The sequence below is a fragment of the Pectinophora gossypiella genome, chromosome 3 (genome assembly GCF_024362695.1).
Source record: "Pectinophora gossypiella chromosome 3, ilPecGoss1.1, whole genome shotgun sequence".
Lineage (NCBI taxonomy): Eukaryota > Metazoa > Arthropoda > Insecta > Lepidoptera > Gelechiidae > Pectinophora > Pectinophora gossypiella.
Genome location: NC_065406.1, coordinates 9429523 through 9449980, shown reverse-complemented (window position 1 = coordinate 9449980; position 20458 = coordinate 9429523). Strand labels below are relative to the sequence as shown.

The 20458-nt window shown below is 36.5% G+C and overlaps 1 protein-coding gene across 3 annotated transcripts in view; it reads left to right on the top strand.

The window, feature by feature from the left end:
* LOC126381799 (zinc finger protein ZIC 4) overlaps nucleotides 1–20458 on the top strand; it is a 59935-nt gene that overhangs the window by 15303 nt on the left and 24174 nt on the right. The window contains exon 2 of one of the 3 annotated variants that reach the window (XM_050031290.1): nucleotides 13061–13229. The exons of 1 other annotated variant lie outside the window; for it this stretch is intronic. The gene's annotated coding sequence lies outside the window, so the exon portion shown is untranslated. Of the gene's footprint in view, nucleotides 1–13060; nucleotides 13230–16061; nucleotides 16359–20458 lie in introns of those variants that run through there. One more of the 3 variants, XM_050031291.1, reaches the window with a different exon arrangement.

The following is a 20458-nucleotide window of genomic DNA, read 5'->3' as shown; positions in this document are numbered from 1 at the left end:
CAATACGCTCCAAGTCAAAAGTCAGGGGAAAACGAATATAACATATTCTTTGATTTTAACAACAATGGAAGAAATCGGCGGATAATTACACGCTTGAACAATGCGCCGCTGAGTTGACTTCAATGAGGCGCCGATAACAAAAATGCCATTGCGCATTAGCCCTCTTTGGCGAGGTTTAAGTGTAGTATGCGCGAGCGCAGGAACTTTCTTGTTGTCCGGAGGGGGTCTTGCTTCCGGCCGGTGTCGGGTTGCCGATGGCGCCATTGTTTTGCGTCAAGGGTGAGCTAGACCTCGCGATGTCATTGACGATTCATTCTGGATTTTGGAAGACAGTTTTTGCCAATGAGGCCCTCAGGAGATTGATTTGGAAAGACACGGTTGAGTTAAGGAGGTGACTTCTTAATCTTTATCGTCTTATTATTTCGTTAAATTGAATTGAATTTGAGTGACCTGGTACGTTTCATATTATAATTCTTTGAAAATTATAAACAATAGGTAGTAGTAAATATATGAACTATTTTACTTCAACTGAAACAACTCACTCTCATATTCTACTGCAACACACTGAAATATTTTTAGACTCTACTGAGTCGTGAATTGATTGTCAGTTGTTTTTTAAAAGTCAGCAATTTTGCTCAATTCAAAACTAGGTACCTATTGCAATATTACTACCAAAGTAAAACTAGCAACTGTAGAACATTTCTCCCAATCATGTCATGCTAAGTCTTTCCCTGCGTTCATAATAGCGGTCCCCTCATCAAAATCATTGTGCGATGCCGTAATAGTAGTGATTTGGGAATAATCGCCATTCTCTTAGACCGGGGTCAGAGCGTTGAAAAGCGCATTGTACAACACGATACCTGTGAGAAAAGACGTTGACATTAGCGCAAGTGCGCTAAGAGACTACAATTTTACAGGCATCAAGTAATATAGGTTATAACACAATATATTTTTATAGTAATTTTTCACTTTTAGAGCATAATATAATACCAAATCACAAATACAGTGATACTATGTCTAACCACTTAAAGTAACAACCTCCGTGATCCGCTCACGATCCGGACGTCCCGGGTTCGATTCCCGGTGGGGACATATCACAAAAATTACTTTGTGGTCCCTAAGATGATCCGTGCTTTGGAAGGCACGTTAACCCGTTGGTCCCGGTTACTACTTACTGATGTAAGTAAGTAGTCGTTAAATGAGCCATGTCAAGGGCCTTTGGCGGCTCTATAGTAACCCTGACACCAGGGTTGATGAGGTTGGTACTTCACCTCACAACCCACACGATAGAAGAAGAAGACCACATAAACAGGTAGGTATTGCAAGTAGCAGGAAAATGGAACATTTTTTTGATTTGACTTATTGTAGATTTGCCGTAAATGGCATTAACTACTTGGCCGGATTAATGCCGGATGCATGGAACCTGTCCAAATGCCCACCATACATAAACTCACGCCTATTTCCTGACGGGGTAAGCAGAAGCTATGGAATTCCATTTGCTTCGATCCTGACACACGTCTCTTGTTTCCTCCACATTCATGGTTTCTTACACGCACTCCGGTATCCCAAATGTCTTCTTCAAAAAATGACTTTTTAAACGAATGTCCACCCGATTAAGAGAACATTTTAATCTTACAAACTGTCAAATCACCGCTCCTGGAAAGGTATTCCAAATTTAATTTACGAAAACAAACAATATTTTAAAGGTTTCCTTACGAAGAAAAATGCATGTGTGATAGCCGTGGCGGCTAATGTGCCCCGCCTGCTCACGCCTACTCACGCCCCGACGTCGGCAGCTTATTAGGTACACGCTGCCTGACTTTGTACGAACTACCTACTTAAGCCTTCAATCATTATGCGTTGCTCCCTATCCGGAGGTCCCGGGTTCGATTCCCGGTGGGGACATATCACAAAAAATATTTCTGGTCCCTAGTTTGGTTAGGACATTACTGGCTGATCACCAGATTGTCCGAAAGTAAAATGATCCGTACTTTGGAAGGCACGTTAAGCCGTTGGTCCCGGTTACTATTTACTGTAACTTACTGATGTAAGTAAGTCGTTACGTGAGCCATGTCAGGGGCCTTTGGCGGCTCATAAGTAACCCTGACACCAGAGTTGATGAGGTTGGTACTCACAAATCCTTGATATGATGGATATATGTACCTTGTGCCTTGGAAGTTTTAATAGCCATTAATTAGCTTATGTTAAAGAAAATTGGGCAAGTACTATGGATATTAAAAACGCGATACTCGACAACACGTCGGATCAACTTTTGCCTTTTGCAAAAAAATAATTCCCATTCATTAGACTCAATTCTAATTGCCAGGCTCAGGTTGTGCCGAAAAGCATACATTTCTGTAATTTCACTATTTTCTTTTTTCTTTTAAGTACACATACTTTTATTTCAATATATTTAAGTACTTATTGTATTGTTATTAAAATACCTAAGTTCATACAAGCACGTCCTGACGGTTGACCTCTTTCCACTTAGAAACAAGCGGCTACGAGGCAGCGGTATTACGTCGCAACCCTTGTAATATGGTCGCGTATAGAAAGGCACTTAGGTCCGGGGCGCAATGGCAGCGTTATGGGCGCCCCACCGCGCTCCGCAGGACTCCACCGCCCCCACTTAACACAATTTATTACGACCCTTAATAAATAAATAAATAGCCGAAGAAAATTCGATGAAATACAACCTTGGCGTGTGCGCGCCCAAGTTTCTGCGCTCGTGAAAAATTGCCGTAATTTCGGAAGTGTAGTATGTTGTTATTTATGAGTTGTGCTACCATACATTAAGTAAACAGAAAGTTTCAACATACATAATATGCTTGGAAAGGTACATGTGTACTTACTTGAATTATCCTTATAAAACTTCGCATCATACTTTAAGTTAGACAACCTTGTATAACTAAAAGTATCTAACCAGCACACCACGGACGCTTCATACAAAGAACCTAGTTTTACACATACGCTACACATTGACGTTATCGTATACGCGCATCTTGATGAGCGACGTCTGACGCCATACGATTGAACACCAAAGTAAGACCGAGCGGGGGTGAGGCAAACCTAGCTCAGCCGCTGGTGGGGAGCGGAGAGTTGCCTTTCTATACGTAGTATTATTCTTATTCTATGATGATGATGATGTCACCAGTTCAATCATTAGGTAAAGAAAAAATAAAAGCGCACTCGCAGATTATATCGACTAGGTAACATGTTACAATTATCGATTAGTACCGTGTGAAATGCCAACGAAACAATTCAGTATAAAACACGATCCCAACATTGTTTCAGGTGTCGTACACTTTTTATGGACCTCTATAAAACTAGTCCCCGATGGATCTGAGATCATTTGTTTGCGTCCCGCATCCCAGTCAGTACAAAAAGCACAAACTCATTAGTAAACCGGCCCAGGAGCACAGGAATTAATTAAGGTGAACAATAATTTAGGGTTTAATTAAAAGTGCAGCCCCCTGTAGTGCCGTCTGCGCGTCCCGAACGAATTATTATTTCTACATAATTTGTGAAAGCTGTAATTTAATAAACTTGCTTCCAAACGCGGAGATGAAATTAGAAAATTTTGTTTACGGAACACTGCTCCTCCTCTATCTAACTATAAATAATCTTAAACACAAACAGAAGAGAACGACAATCGGACTGTGCTTGAAATCCGAGTATCCAAGTAAATAAACAATTACCTATGTAGTAGTAAGTAATACTTAGTATATCAATGCTTAGTAAGTACCAATCCACTATGTATGTAGACGATATTGGTAAAATTTCAGTTCGCTGGCAATATGAAGTTATGAACAAAGATGGATAATGCAACGCGAATAGTTCGTAACCTTTTTCAGATTCAAGATTCGATGTAAATTCTGTGCCCGCTGTGTCTTCCAGAATTAATAGAATACATATGCATATCATGACGATCATATCTCTAAAAATTGATATGTATACCTACATTTTATTAATAATATAATACCTACTACCTACTGTTTTTTTTGTTGACTTATTGACCATACTTGGCCAGACAAATGGGGAGTGCTAAGGCCTCCATACCAACATTTTTTGTGAAAAAATCAAAACAGTCTTATTTAAAAATAGTACTTATACTTAATACATTTTGTTGTAGTAAAGCCAAAATTCACAATCTGCAATAAACATAGCAGCAATAATACGTTAATTTTATCCACAAGATCAGTATCATTCAAGTAAGTAAGGGGAATATTGAAATCCTCCGGTATCAATAGCACTGATTGGCGAAATCTTGATAAAGATCCCCACTTAGGTATATTACAATGCCGTGACTCTACGATTACCTACTAGTCTGATTGCGATCATTGTTATTCTATACAAAAAGTCATAATTTCATTATCTTGCTAGTTGCTACTGCAATTTACCTAATCACGATGTTTGTCGTATTGAAAGATCGTTACGTAATGACTAATGAAGGTAGAGAATAAATTCATTTACTTACTAATAGAAATAAGATACCTAATTTTCATGTTTTTTAAAGTAAACGCTATCAATTCGAAATTGGAGAAAGTTTTGACACACAAAAACATGATGATATAAGTTGTATGTAGTCACGATCTACAGAAGTGGCGGAATGACTCAGAAAAAGTGTGTATAAAACTCACACTTTAGTCCTTAGCGGTGTAGGCGAAGCTGCGATTCGTACCAACGTTATTAACTTATTACCTGCGTGTACCAATTTTATTACGTACCTATGTGTAATAAAGTTGTAACTTCTGGTAAATTATATTTAGGTAAATACTCGTATATGATTACTGACATATCAATTAAAAGACGAGTTTTACTTAAAAGAATAGTAAATCTCAGGAAATAATATTATAATGAACTCATTACTTTCGTAATTATACAACATAAGTGTCTTAAAAATACTTTGCCTTATTTAAGTATGTTTTTGGACATAATTTATAAATAATCCTCTAATTAACTATAATATTTATTCGTTTCTCGGACTGTTTCCTTATAGGAATTTGGTTTAGATATATTTATGTACTTATTGTTTAATATGAAATAGTTTTATTTAAGGAAAAAAATAGACCAATTAAAATAACTTCACATTATGCGTCAAATGTTCCTTATTAGTGCACGGTTTTTGAAGTAAATAGTATTTGCATCAAAATATAATTTACCTACATTTTAATGTAGAGTCCAGAGATTTTGAATGACTTTTAATGCTTTCAAAGTAATTAATACTAACAAATATTATAAATGCAAAAGTAAAGTAACAGCCTCTGGTGGTGGGTTCGTGACCCGAAGGTCCTGGGTTAAAATCCTGTTAGGGCAGTATCCTAAAAATCACTTTGGGATCCCTAGTTCGGTTAGGACATTGCAGGTTCATCATCCAACTGAGCCGAGGTTCGCGCCCAACTGAGCACCCTCAGGCCTGTCTTAAATTTTGTACCGGGTAAGTGCCCTCAACGCTCCTCATGTGTCCGGCCACGTATTAAATGCCATTTTCAGCAAGTCGTCACGTCAAAAAAGAAGAAAAACTACCAAGGCCGGAGTTTAGAATACTTAGGGCGACAATCGAAGTTCATTCGGACCTCAAGGTACACACAGCCGGTAAGTACTACTTGGGAACAGTGTAACTGTACCGCTCCATAGAGGTTCGATTAGTCGTGGCTTGCTTTCGTGAGTTCTCTGTCTTTTTTGAAACGATTGGTCTATTTTGAAAATGGAGTCAATTTGTCGCCTCTGATTCGTGGCGGAGCGGCCACTTTGATCGGTTTTTGTGGGCGGCTGGGCGCAATTGGCCGCGCTCCGATAGTTGAATTACTCGCTTTGTACCGGCACATTCGGACACTTTCATGTTAGATGTTGAAAGTTTTTCTTAGGGAAAATTATTTAAGTATTTAAGTATATTAAGGAATAAGTAAGTTACTTTTAGATATTGAAATTAAATAAAAAAAATAAAATGATTCTAATTATAGCGAAGGATTGGAAATGCCTGACTGCCTGGGAGTCTTCAACGCTAGAGTGAATAGGCATTTCCTAGGTAATCGTGACCATAGACTACATCGCTACCTACAGGTGAGACTGTGGTCAAACGTAAATTAATATAAAAAAAATATTACTCCTCCAGCTTATAAAGAGCTTTCGGTTTTTAAATTTTAAATGGCAGGTTGGAGAACTTTTTAAACACTTAGCGTCATGGTTATGTCGAAACTACTCATCTTCCAGTTCTCCGATTGTTCACTACTTATTACAGTGTAAAAGACTATTAATAACAAAAAAGAAAGAAGAACCTCGCGCACACGTGACCAAAAATTACAGAACAAAAAACGATCACGCCGGATAGATTTCATTTACGGTCTTTGACTGCGAATCAAAAGCACCGATGACCACAAAGCAAAAAGGGCTGTTGCAGTACAATCGTCATTCGTCCATCGTTTCATACCGTTTCGAATCGGTCCATTTCCATCGCGTTTTTGCCGTAGCATGTGGCAACAGCTCTCGATCTGTTATTATTAATTATCTTCCTTTATAATGCACTCCGATCGATAGCTTTGATTAAAATATCTAAATAATAGACTGGACATAATGGTGCGGTAAAAAGTGGCGGCGTCTTTGGTTGACGGCCCGAATGTGTCGAGAAAGTAGTGTACGTAAAATTTTCCGTGGAAGAAAATGTACTGCGTAATGAGAATCGCAATAATTTTTTCAGATTTAACAAACATCGATACATAAATTGCATCACATTGGCAACATTTCATTTGTCCACAATTAATACCGAAAAGTATAATGATGTTAATTACTCGAGCACTACCAGGTATTCCAATAACAAGAGTCCATTATACTGCACGCATGCGCGCACCGACATATATAAATTGCTCAATTTGGTTCGAAGCAAACGGCATATTAAATTATTATAACTTACAACACACTAGCCAACCGCCCTGGCCTCGCTTGTTTTACGAAGTGGTCGTACATAAGTGATATGAAGATCAGAAGGTTACGTAGAATTATCTAGCTTCAATAGTAATTCTGTTATCGAAAAATATTGATATCAAAGCTCAAATATCATTAGTATATTAAATCTGTGATTTTTAGAAAGCTTTGTAATTTTCAAGAAGTAGATACTCAACCACTAGGTGGGTGCTTCAAAGGGCACGTTAAGCCGTTGATCCCGGCTATTAGCCGAAAAAACACCTCCACCAACCCGCAGTGGAGCAGCGTCGCGTCGTGGAATATTCTCCATACCCCCTCCGGTTGATTGAGGGGAGCCCTGTGCCCAGCTGTGGGACGTATATGGGCTGTTTATGTTTTATGTAGGTACTCAATCACTGTTTATTGGATATATTCGAAATTAATGTTCGAAAATCTATTCCTTATGTCTCTACGACTAAAAATATCTTGGTAAGGTAAATCAGTAAGTAATTTGTCCCATTGGGTTTGTATCTCTTTTTCCTCTTTGAAAAGTCAATGTAACGTGAATTGTACTTATGTTTTAATCCTCTGAAGCCCTAACACTCCCACTAAGTTCTTACACACAACATCACATGCCGACAGTAAGTACATACAAAGGTAAATAGGTTGATAAACTATGTTGATATAAAGTAGGTACCGGTGAAGCAGACTTTTTTACAGACGGACCTTCATATTTTTGTGTAGTGTAGTTCTATAGGATCTTAAATTATTGCCCGTAGCTCGCGGCTTCTTCAGTACGCTTCAATGTATCTTGCTGAGAGGTGCAGCCAATTAAATTATATACAGAAAAACATGGCTAATTTATTCAAGTTGTAAATGACGGGAAAATGTGTTGGGTTATTTTGAGACAATAGTGCTGAGTTCCAGTACACAGCATCTAATTTTATTTTAAGTTATATCTGTCATTTTCTTATCCACCGAAAAGGAAAGGGACGGGTATTCGACAGGCATAAAATTTATGGAACATACGTCAATTTTAAGCACAAATCTAAACCCTCTAAAAATTTTACATCGGCTAATAACCCTACACAATTAAGTTGACAGCACACGTCAAGCGGTTTACATATCAGCGAGATACCTATTTAATTCGCCCGGGCTATTCGTTCAAAAATTTTATTCAAAACGTTGTTTTGTATGGGTTTGTTAGGGTTATGAGTAAGCATTTACAGTGTAATAGGTAAGTAGTTATAAACAGTATACTAAGGCACGAGGTTGGTAACCGAAACAAATACAGAGCATACTAAATTACGTTGCTTTATAGGTAATGTCTTTGCGGAAATTTCTGAGCAACTACAAAGCATTGCCTCCTTTCGATGGACAAATCAGTCTCTACTCTACTCTACACTCGTGTTCTGTTACATTAGTGATACTTAAATATTGATAATAAAATAAACTTAGGTACAACTAATAAATTGAACCGCTCACGATATCCCATAAACATGATAAAAACAACTAAACGAAGAAATAAGATTCATCCCTTCGATTGTCATTTTTTATGCAGATGTCTCACGCAACAGGTAGGTATACAGTCGAATCGAAAACATTACGAATCCGAATCTAATTTCGATTGAATCGATGCGGCAAAAAGTCGATCGATTCATTGTGGCGGCGAGCTCATAGCACCAATATCAATAGTCATGGGACCGAGTCGATTGACTTGCTTTCTTCCAGGGTCGAATTAATTACAAATACAGTTACAGAAAAGGGCGAAAGGTGAGCAAGTGTTCATATAGCGGCTAGATGATGCGGCAAGTAACTAAAGGCTTCAATTCGACACGCGAGTGAATTGACACTGAATTAAAATTGCTCTAAATTAATTTTAAACGGTGTTTATTGATATTTACTGCAACCGTTACTTGAAGGTTTTTCTCTTTTATTATTTTACCTAGGTATATAAGTATGTCCACATAAACTGTTACTATGTGTACTAGGTAATAGGTACCGATTATAAGTATTAGTGGGAAGTAGGGCAGGGAGTGGATAAGTAAAGGTAGGTCTGACTGATTGAGCAAAATATTCTTCCTCACTTTATACTGTCATCAGGTAAATCAAGGTTGAGCACGGCTAGCTATGCATGTAAGACTCCAAGAAGAAAAACATTTTCCTTCAGATAGTAGCAGTACTACTCGTGTATCCCCAAGGACATCATTGGAAGTGCAACAGTGAGGTATGCTATCGAAAATTTCACAATTGTGTAGGTAAGTTTTAAGAGAAATGAAATCTCGAAAATCACTTTTTATCTCTATTTTTCATGCATTGATTTAGAAATAAATTTGATAATTTCTTACAATTAGAGCGTGTTAGTTCCTTGGTCCGTTGAACACAATTTTCCGGTTATTGCTGGATTAGTTGTTCGCATCTAAAAACAATTACTTATTTGATAAAAAAAAAACATCGACCGTGCTCTTTGCAATTATATTGCTTATAATAATTATATAATTTTCATGTTGTAACTATTCGTGCGCGTGCTTTACCCCTGACACCTTGTCGGGTTCTTGGATAAGTTTTCCTAATTGCACAACACAAACTTGTTCTTAATGTTTCTTATTGCGAAAATTAAAATAGAATAAATTTCAAAAGACTATTTAAAAAAATAGTTTCTCAACTAAACCATCGTACTTAGCTTGTTGTAAATTCTCTATCCTATAAACATTGTTGCAAATGCAACTTATGATTAAGTACCTACAGTTAAATAGGTAATATACTGGACAGACAATATTGTTGCATTAAGTGCTATATACCTATACAATATACATAATAATAATCGGTTGGTGTCACACAACATTTAGATTAAATTGTCTTAAGGGGCCTCTGCGTATTAGCTTCCGCCCCATGCACGCTTTCCAAAAGTCCGGGACTCCATACGCCTGAGATATGGAACCGACATACAAAAATAATAATATAAAAATAGTTTATTACAACAGTTACAGTAACAGTGTTTGGTACATAGAGCTTATTTTTAACTGGAACATGGAACAAAGCATGGTCCACTGACTTGCAAACTAAGTGGAAAACTTGTGACTTGGAAGCCAGGGTTCCGTCGCACATACACGTGGAAACAGTAATATTATAATAATGAGCATTAAAAATCAAAAGTCAAGGTTATATTTATATAAACAATGAGTGTGTGTGTGTGCGTGTGTTTGTGTGTGCTATAAACCAACCTGTCCCGTTTTTACTTTTTTCTGCTTACCAAACCTAAATATTTGGCAGGTCCGGATTTTTCCAGAAATATTCTTATAAATGCAGAATATCGATTTAATCTTAATATGCAAATCCACGATGCCAAACAGAAGCCGACTTAAAGCAGCAACAGCGATAATCTCGATCTCAACTAGCTGTTATTTGGGGCAAATTACAATCATTTTTTTAATTTAATATTGTTTGTGGGGCTTCACGCCATCTGGTCGCATGCAGCGGAGCCCCGCGGAGGCATTGTCCACGTAATTTGTAGCTGGCATCACCCCGAACAGAGACAAATAATAACCTTATTTATTTTAATGAAATACCTAGCCCTCCCCGTCGAGCGACTAGGGGGTGGTTGCTAGGCAACGTATTTACCACGTGTTTGAAAGAACGTTATTTACTTCGCGAGGTTAATATTAGGTTGATGGCTTGAATTCATGTTTGGAACATACATATTGATATCACGTGGCATATTGGATTTTCTCGCCCCCTATTGCATAGCTTAGGAGTGGATGTACCATACACCTCAGCCTACCCCTAAGGGGATATAGACGTGATGCTATATCATGTTAGGATAATGATCTGTGGTTTAAGATCTTCCGCTGACTAACTATAGGTACACTAGAAGCAATATTAGAAGCGTTTGACTGACGTAACGTAAAGTAGGGTTTGTTGTTGTCAATGACGCTGCAGAATCTACATACTTAAGCTTCTTATGTAGTATTTAGGTACTTACTAGGTAGGAAATATCCAACGAAGTATCTAAAACAACGGTCCCGACGAAATCAGTGCGATAGAAGTCCAAGTACTTAATGGAAGTAAATACGAGATTTGGAACCGGAACCCAAGTATAGTTTCTATGTAGCGCGTAAGTACCCTTCATCAAAGGATAATCCAAAGCATCAATTCTTCCAAAGCATAACTATAGTCTATGTTTAGTTGCTTAATTGTGCTGGTCGTTCTTTACATCTCAAGTCAAAGTAGATCAATGCTCTTCCTTGCTTCACAGTCGAAAAAAATTATATTAAAAACCTCAAAAATAACAGTATTTCTCCACTACTTAATGGATGTTATTATACATAATAAACCTTCCTCATGAATCGCTTTATCTATTAAAAAAACCGCATCAAAATCCGTTGCGTAGATTTAAAGATTTAAGCGTACATAGGGATATAGGGACAGAAAAAGCGACTTTGTTTTATGTATGATACCATTCAGTCGTCAACAAGTTCACTATATACGAGAGGTAAAGAAAAGAGAGTAAGTACTAGAGGATCTAACAGATAGTAGAGAAGGAGGTAAGAGGTAGTGTAAAAAGAAATTAAAAAAATTGCATAAGTATTTGGAATTTAGACAATCGATTAATAAGTCTCTGTGGTCCTGTGGTTCACCGGCTTGTTTCTCAAACAGGAAACGTCGGTTCGAACCCCTGTAGTGTACAGTCATGAGCAATATAATGTACCCACTTTAGGACTCTGTCGCACTAACATTTTTGACATTTAGTGAGACTTACAGTTCAATTTGTCAAAAAAGTTAATGTGACATGGTACCAAAGTGTATACATACATATTAATGCTCGTGACCGTACCGGGCTTGCAACAATGGGTTAATTTATCTTAAGTGCAGTTTTCACTAACACAGTTAGCTAGATGATTATAGATGATACGGGTCACCACTAACAAGTTGGTCTAACAGAAAGCTCGGTGAGGTGTGAGTTCTCAGTACATCTTGCGATGGATGTACAACCAAGGAGCAAAAGTGCAGTCACTAAGCCCAGTGAATTATTTGTAAACAGTGGTGAAATTATGGACCATTAGTTGTCATAATTATAAAATGTATGTTTTTGTACGTGTTTTTAGTCTATTACAGAGACATGTAACCAAGAGGTCTTAAGTGCAACCAGTTAATTTATTACTTTGCAAGAAATTGATTGGACTTTTGCACCTTAATGTTACTCTGACTACCCGATCTTATCTGTGCACGTAGTCGTTACATGAGTCATGTCGGAGGCCTATAACTCTATAGCTCAGTAATAATCCTGACACCAGTGTTGATGGGGTTGGTAATTCACCTCACAATCCACACGATAGAAGAAGAAGACTACCCGAAATGGGATATAGCCGTGAGTTTGATGATTCTTTAAGTAATAGCAATCACTTCAATAAAGGTCAGTGCCATTATAGGTACCTATGTAAGTAACTATTTTGAGAAACAGGTTACATCTATTTTATAGCTAAACAAAACACAGAAACACTAGTAACCTGAACTCACCGCGAGGTAAGATCGCAAAAACTGATTGCGTGAGTGGAGTACGTCGATAACATTTTATTTAATTAATCACAAGTTGACCACGACTCGACTGGAATATGGACAATTCTTATAATCGTTTACGATGTTTAAAAGTTATGATTATGGAGGACATACATTGCTGCGTTTCAGAAGATAGTGTTGTGTATTAGAAGTAACAGCGAGTAATAGCTCATTTCTTTCTAATTGTTTCCACAAAACCTCCGTGAATGGGGATAGGCAGGTGTGCGTTCCCATTGAGGTACCAAGTGAGAATTTCCCGAGTGCGTGTTACTTTATTAAAACTTTTGAAACGATAGTAAACCTAGCCTCTAATCTATTTTCTTCTAGTCCAAACATTTTATTTGATAACGTATTTCCTTCTTTACGTCTTTTTGTTTTATCTTCTCAGACACTCTGCCACTCTAAGTGGAGTCGGAACAACATGTATTGTATTCTTCTTCCGTTCATCTCTGTTAGTCGTCATCACAGTGCTCACAACTTTTACACATTGCCCCTACATCCATCCACATTCATACTCAACATTTTTCTCGTAACATGCCTTTCACCCCTCTGGCCTATTACAAACAAACTTATTTATTTAATATCTTTTCTCGAATCCGCGCAGCAATGTACGCGCAGCTCGTGTACCGCCGCGTGCGCAGTTCGGCGAGTTGTCACTGTAGAAGCCGCCGCCCTGCGAGGCCCCGCCCACCGCCGACCACCGCCCCGCGTGCCTGCGTGCACGCACCGCGACTTATTGCAGCAAGAAACTACTCAGAGCAGAGCAAACTGAGGTTTTTCTTTTTGTTGTTATAATTATAAACCTAGGGTCCTTTACCTTCTGTCTTTAGACTAATTAGATAATTCTTGTAAAGATAATTGGATAGCTATTTACTATTAGAGTAATTGACCTGGGTTTGTTTCAATCCCAGTCTCAGTTCTTCTAATCGAACTATGTAAATACAAATGTTATATTTGTTATATAAAATAATTATTTAAATACCTAAAATGTCGCTAGAGAAATATTTTTGAATATTCTCTATTAAAATTTATAAGTAATGAGTTAAAATATTTTAAATATTTTATTTCAAAAGTAAATAATGCTGGATAAAAAGTAATTGTCATCGTTTTGAATTAATTTGAGTAAAACAACACGGGCTTCCTTAAAGAGTAAAATGACCCGTAGTAGGTAAATAAAAAGTGCGGTTTTATGAATGAGAACCACGCTCTATCTTATTTACCTTCAATCTAAGATCGGAATGTGGAATACATTATGACAATGACTAGTGTTCCACTCCACGCCACGATTGCAATGTATACCGCAGTGGGAGAAGTCATAAAAGCTTAATGTGGCCATGAAATTGGAATTAATGAGACATTTAACCATCTAATCAAGGCGGAACTTAATTAGTCGTATGTAAACTTCACATTTAGACGTAATTGTAACTAGAAAGTCGTAAAGAAAAAAATATACTGCTTATGAACTTTTTATACTAGTGCAGCTTTTATTTGATACTTAGGTAGTCGCTACCTTACCTTTTATTGGCAAATGTTATAATATTTATGACAATATCAAATTATGAATAGTACAGCACTAAAATTATTATGAGATATAAAATGCGCATGGTTTGATTACATTTTCGTTTTAGTGTTTTACAACTTTTTTAGAGTCTGAATTAAATATTAATGGACGAGGAATAGACTAATGACTTTTTTAAATATTCACAAAAAATGCCCATACGTACTAGTACAGCTAACTGTGCGTACAGTCATGAGCAATATCATTTACCCGCCTTAGAACCCTGTCGCACTATCATATTTGACATTTAATGAGACTTACGGTTGAATCTGTCAAAAAAGTTAATGTGACATGGTTTCAAAGTGTACACATATTAGTACTCGTGGCCGTACTTGCACGAGGTGTAAGCGACGCTGTAACGAATACTAAGGGGGACGATTCAGCTCATGTTTCTGATTTAATATCAAGTGGATTTTCTGTCGCAAAAGTATTGAAAATAATTTAAAAAAACATTAATTTGCGTCGGAAAATTCCATTGATACTAAGAATATCGAGCTGAATCATTCTCTCAGTATTTGTTATGATGTCACTAACACCCTGTATGGGTACTTTCATTCAGGGTGTAAGTATCTTAGTTTTACAATCTTAGGTTACTTAGTACACCATTAATATACTTGGATACATAATGGCCCCGATTCCAGCAGACACCGCCTAATTTTATTTTAAGTTATATTCGTCATTTTCATATCCGTCGAAAAGGAAAGGGACGGATGATTATCAGCTCTTAATTTTAGGAAGAATGAGTAAATGAATGAATAACCCGGGCGAATCAAAAAGTCATGTCGCTGGTATGCAATCCGTTTGACGTGATGTCTACTTAAGGTAATTGTATATTCGTCATTTTCCTTTTTAACACCAATCTAATGTACCTAAGTATACTAAACAAAGGGTATAGTATAATAAAGTAAATTAAAAAATAGGTACGTACATACCAGGGATTTAAAAAAAATAATCATAAAAATATGCAACTAATAAAGGTACCTGCTAAATGGGTATAAGGACTAATTTTATTCGAATTCCAGATCTCACAACACAGGTACTTAATGCAAAAGGCAAATTAAAAAATAAAACTGAAAAAATAGTTCCACAAACGTCTTAATTAATATACTTACTTATATTTGCATACGCTTGCGTTGATGTCTTTTATTAACAACAAGAAACAGTAGTATAAAAGACATAAAAATATAATTGTCGTAAAACAGTATTTATTCCCTTGAATTACGAATTCGCAAATGAGAAGGCAGCAAGCGTTTTTAACAAAATTTACATCTCCGGTCTTGTAATGTTAATCTTACTTACTTACATTGTTTATAACGCAATATTATTTCATCAGGTGCTTCGTTGAGGCTTTTATTTCTTTTCAATTTAGTTGCATTTATCAAGAAAAGTAGCATACTCGTAATTCCTGATATTCATTTTACAAACTTCGAATGTAGGTACTTGGTTAAAGTAGATTAGAAGACATTATTTATAGCACCCAATACCAATTTCTTATCTAATATTACAAAGAACCGTTCGGGATATATCTCGACGCGACGCACGAGGGCGCAGCGTGAAGCGTATTAAATTAAAAGCGACAACATGTGTTTTTCTTCCCATAGGAAAATACATTAGCCCGGACATTTCTCGAGTTATCCCGTCCTGCTCACACCCACACTTCACCCGCTAAGTATGAAAGAGAAACCCGACATGGCGCCCTCGAAGCTAACTGAGAGCTTTCAACGTAAATCTGATAAACGAACGCATTACAACACCAACACAAAGAAATTTTCTTCTTTATGCCATCGTCACGTACTTTATCTTTTCTTTCTTTCTAGTAACAGTTGTTTAAATAAGTTAGAAAGAGACGAATGCACCGAGCATGTTGCGTCTCAAGTTGGGTATCATTGGGTGAAAAAGTAGTGTGATCCCGCCCTCGGTGTCGCGTAGGGCTGCGTTCGCGCCTCAGCTCGCGGTCGTCTCGTTTGTAATATTTTCTGAGAAGCAGTATGTCGGAGTGTCGAGGGGCGGCGTCGCGGGAGCTCGCAGTCATGCTGAGAGCCTCAGCCGAGCCGGTGGACTCACGTCGCGATACCTTTCATCGGTGCCAGAAAAAATCGCGCGATTTGTCCAAACTGATGAGGCCTACCACGCGACCGCTCACCTCACACTGTGACCACTCGATATCTTTATAACGACGCGCCAACCCCTGTGATAATAGTTACTCTAGTTACATGAGGATACTGAAATATTATTTAGGTATACACATTGAGTGAAGTGAAAATTTTATTTTGTGTAATTGGTAAACTATTGTGATTTTGCGGCTGTTCTACGAACTGAAGGCTGGATTTTCATTATACTACAAGTAAGCGCTGATTTTAAATGCTTTTATAAAAAAATACTAATCAAATCTCATTTAGTGCATATTATGTTAGACATATACCTACCTACATCAATATGCTAATAGGTATCCAACATCATGAATTAAAGAGTACTATATAGAACATAAACTCACGGCTATTTCCGCTGAGGGTAGACAGAGCTTCCTTGCTCTGAAGTAGGAGTAGGACTAAAGTTCAGTTGACACTACAATAAATAAAGTATACACAAATCATAAAGCAAATAACATTATTTATTATTTCTGATTGAGTTACAGTTACAAGCTCACGGCTATTTTCCCAATTGGACTAGTCAGCTTACCATGTTTCACAGAGCTTTCTGTGACTCTGCTTCTTTGCCTTTCTGATGTTGTCACAAAGCAAAATACAATATCTGATGTTCTTGATTGAAATGATTAATACCGGTGATATTATCTTATACATATCCATAATTGGGTCGTGTCCTAAGTTCAAGATAAAATTATGATATTCTGGTTACTAAATAAAGACTAACGAAAAACATTTTCTTTTTTCTATTTATTAACTTATTTATAATTTTAATCAACAAAAACGTAATAATAAGTCTGACATTTTACCATGTTTTTCTATGACGTCACAGTGTGCTTTTTCATACAAATTCCATAGTAATTTTTGTGTTTTGACGTTTAATAAAAAGTGACTGATTTGACTAGATGGACACTAGGCTATTATTGTCTACGTATTACATTGTCATATCAATATTAGTGTAGACAGGGGTGGTCAACTGGTCGATCGCGACTGTTTGTCCGGTCCATCGTGGCAAGGCAATATAATTCCTTACGTAGACCAGACTGAGCAACGTAATCTCCAACTGCTGCGTTCACCATCATCTTGTGCCTATAATTTTTTCAATCGCTGTTCCGTCACGGTTTTAAAGTTTCAAGAAGTATGTAATTGGTAGATTACACAAATTTTCATTAGTAAACAAGAGATCTTGGGTCTAATCAAGTTGGCCACCCATTAAAACCCACCCATTGGAGATGTCCTTAGAAGAGGTTTAGTACGATCTACTCTGAACCGGCGTGCGTGTATGAAGCGATTGATGAATGTGGAGGAAGCAAGAGAAGTGTGTCAGGATTGAAGCAAATGGAATTCTATAGTGTCTGCTTACCCCGGTGGAAAATAGGCGTGAGTTTATGTATGTATGTAAAACCCACACAGTAAAAGTTGGTACTTACTACATCTTTTACTCTAAGCTACTTTTATGCTGGACAAAGCGAATTAAAAATAATTGAATTCGTTCAGTTGCTTGTCTCTTCGGACATTTGGTAAAATTCGACAGAGAGGTTGTATTCTTTCGAATAAGGCGGATAGTTTTTGAGCAAAAGACTGATCCCTTTTCACTACGATTTGCCATTTTTTTCTGCGTTTGTCCTAAAGTATTGCTCCACATTCCCAAAAAAAAACTTTGTACCATATCGTCTTAATTTTCCTTCGTCCCAAATCACAAGTTCTTACTTTAAAAATTACAGTCGACATAATACTGAAAAAAATCTACTGAAGTTTAAACTAAAAAAGGACTAAAAAAAACAATTAAAAAAGCCAACCAAAATAAAAAACGTTTAAATTATAAAGTATTTGGCAACACGTTCAGTCACACTTTGAATCCAACGTCTCATCCGTCTGAAACTAACTGGCCTCTACCATATTAGCGACGGTAAAATTTTGCGTAAACACAAATTATTATATTTAAAAATATATTTTAAGTAAGTATATACTTTTATAAACTAACATATAGGAATCATGAAACCATATGTAAGTAATTACAATGGTGCTAATTCTTGTAAATACCATCTAATTTTATTTTAAGTTATATCTGTCATTTTCTTATCCGCCGAAAAGGAAAGGGACGGGTAATCGACAAGCATAAAATTTATGGAACACACGTCAATTTTAAGCACAAATTTAAACCAACCGTCTAAAAATTTTACATCAGTCAATAACCCGACACGTTCATTTAATCATTCTTCCTAAAATTAAGAGCTGTGAATCATCCGTCCCTTTCCTTTTCGACGGATATGAAAATGACAGATATAACTTAAAATAAAATTAGACGGTGTCTCCAGGAATCGGGGCCAATATCTGTTTAAAAAGGCACTTCATAGAGCTAAAAAAGTTGCCCAGAAGGATTATTTTAATAGCAAAATATCACATAAAATGCACTGCTGGGCTCAGGCCATCCCTCAATCAATCAAGACCCTGTAATAGGGTAGTTTCCAACTAGTCAAATCAGTTACTTTTTACTAAACGTTTAAACACGAAATTACTACGGAATTTGTATGAAAAAGCAACCTGTGACTTCATAGAAAACTTATTATTACTACAGTTTTCTTGATTAAAATTCATAAATAACTTAAATAGAAAAAAGAAAACGTTTTTGACACCTTTAAAACCTGTATTTATTTAGTAAACAGAATTTCATAATTTATCTTTGACCTAGGAAAGTACTCAATTATATATATGCAATAAAATGTTTAGGTGATAAATATATAAAATAAATGAATAAAAACGGTAGGTACCTCTCTAATAAGTACCTATCTATTAATTAAAGCAAGCTTATATTTTACGTAACGTAATATGGCCCGCGTGGCTCTATGAATTTGGGAGACTGATGCTGGACTATGATTTGAGTTTGTATTTCAGATTATTATATTTTATTTATTTATTATGGTGCATCGACAGCAGTACATACACAAACACACAAAATAAAATGCACATAGGAAAAGTTCCGGTTACCTGCCAATTATAGACGCACACAATACTGACTAAAATAATAATAATAACTAAGGTTAACAAATTAAAAAGAAGAATAATTGCAAATAAATTTAAAAACATAAATCATGTAAACTTTCTTTGAATAATATTTAAATTGTATAAAAAGAATTGCAAAATAAAACTTAGAAATAGGTAGTTACTTAGGTACGCATTACATTTTATAGGTATAAAGCCGTTCGCTAATTAACAGTTATTATGAAATAAGTATGTATGTTAAAAACTGCCATCACCGCCTATCACGTTGGTCTAACAGAAAGCTCGATGAGGTGTGGGTACTTAGTTCAACTTACGATGGATGTACCTCCGACTACCCCATTGGGATATAGTCGTGAGCTTATGAAATTCTAGAAACGTTTACTTATTTCATCTTAAACATATATATCTACAGCCTAATCTATATCCCGAAGGGGTAGGCTGAGATGTATTATATATACATTTATACAGTGTGTATTATATATACTATTGCCATTAACTGGACTCGGATCCTGGAAACCACGTGATATCAGTTATCTGTGATCCAAACATGAATTATTTTTCCATCGTGTGGGTTGTGAGGTGGATGACCAACCCTGGTGTCAGGGTTATTATTGAGTCGCAAAAGGCCCCTGACGTGACTCATGTAACGACCACACAAACACACACACAACACAACATGAATAACAACACATAGCACACACATACACACAACACGAATTGGCACTCATAAAGTCGAATTCAGTGAATTAGAGCCTAAGCTGGGATTCAAACCCGTTACCTACAGCAATTTGTATTATTAAGCCCGGGAAAAGATTTCTACTTACAAACATAAACATTTATTGAATTTGAAAAATATTGAAAAAAAAAACAGAATGACATGGCTTAAACCTACTAAAATTTGTAATGTTTTTACGTAAAAGTCTAATTAAAAGCAAACATAGAATGCCCTTGTTGAATGCAATGCACATTACCTTTATCCACAAGAATGAGAGACTTTCCAGGCTACTTTATATATGTATAGAATTATGTTGCTACTTATATTGTTTCTCTTTATTTTGATCAGAATAATAATGGGTGCAAGACGTATTTGTGCTTGGGTATAATAAAAAGGGTCATCATTTATACCCAAAATCAAAGATAAAAGTCAAAATTTAATAAAACTTAAATGTAGGCTAATAGAAATGAGATCATTAATTTCAAATGACATAATTATGTCTACCAGCCTGTGGTGATACTTAACTAAATCTTAATTCCTATATCTATTTAAGTTTCTATTCGGTACCTACTGCCTATTGAC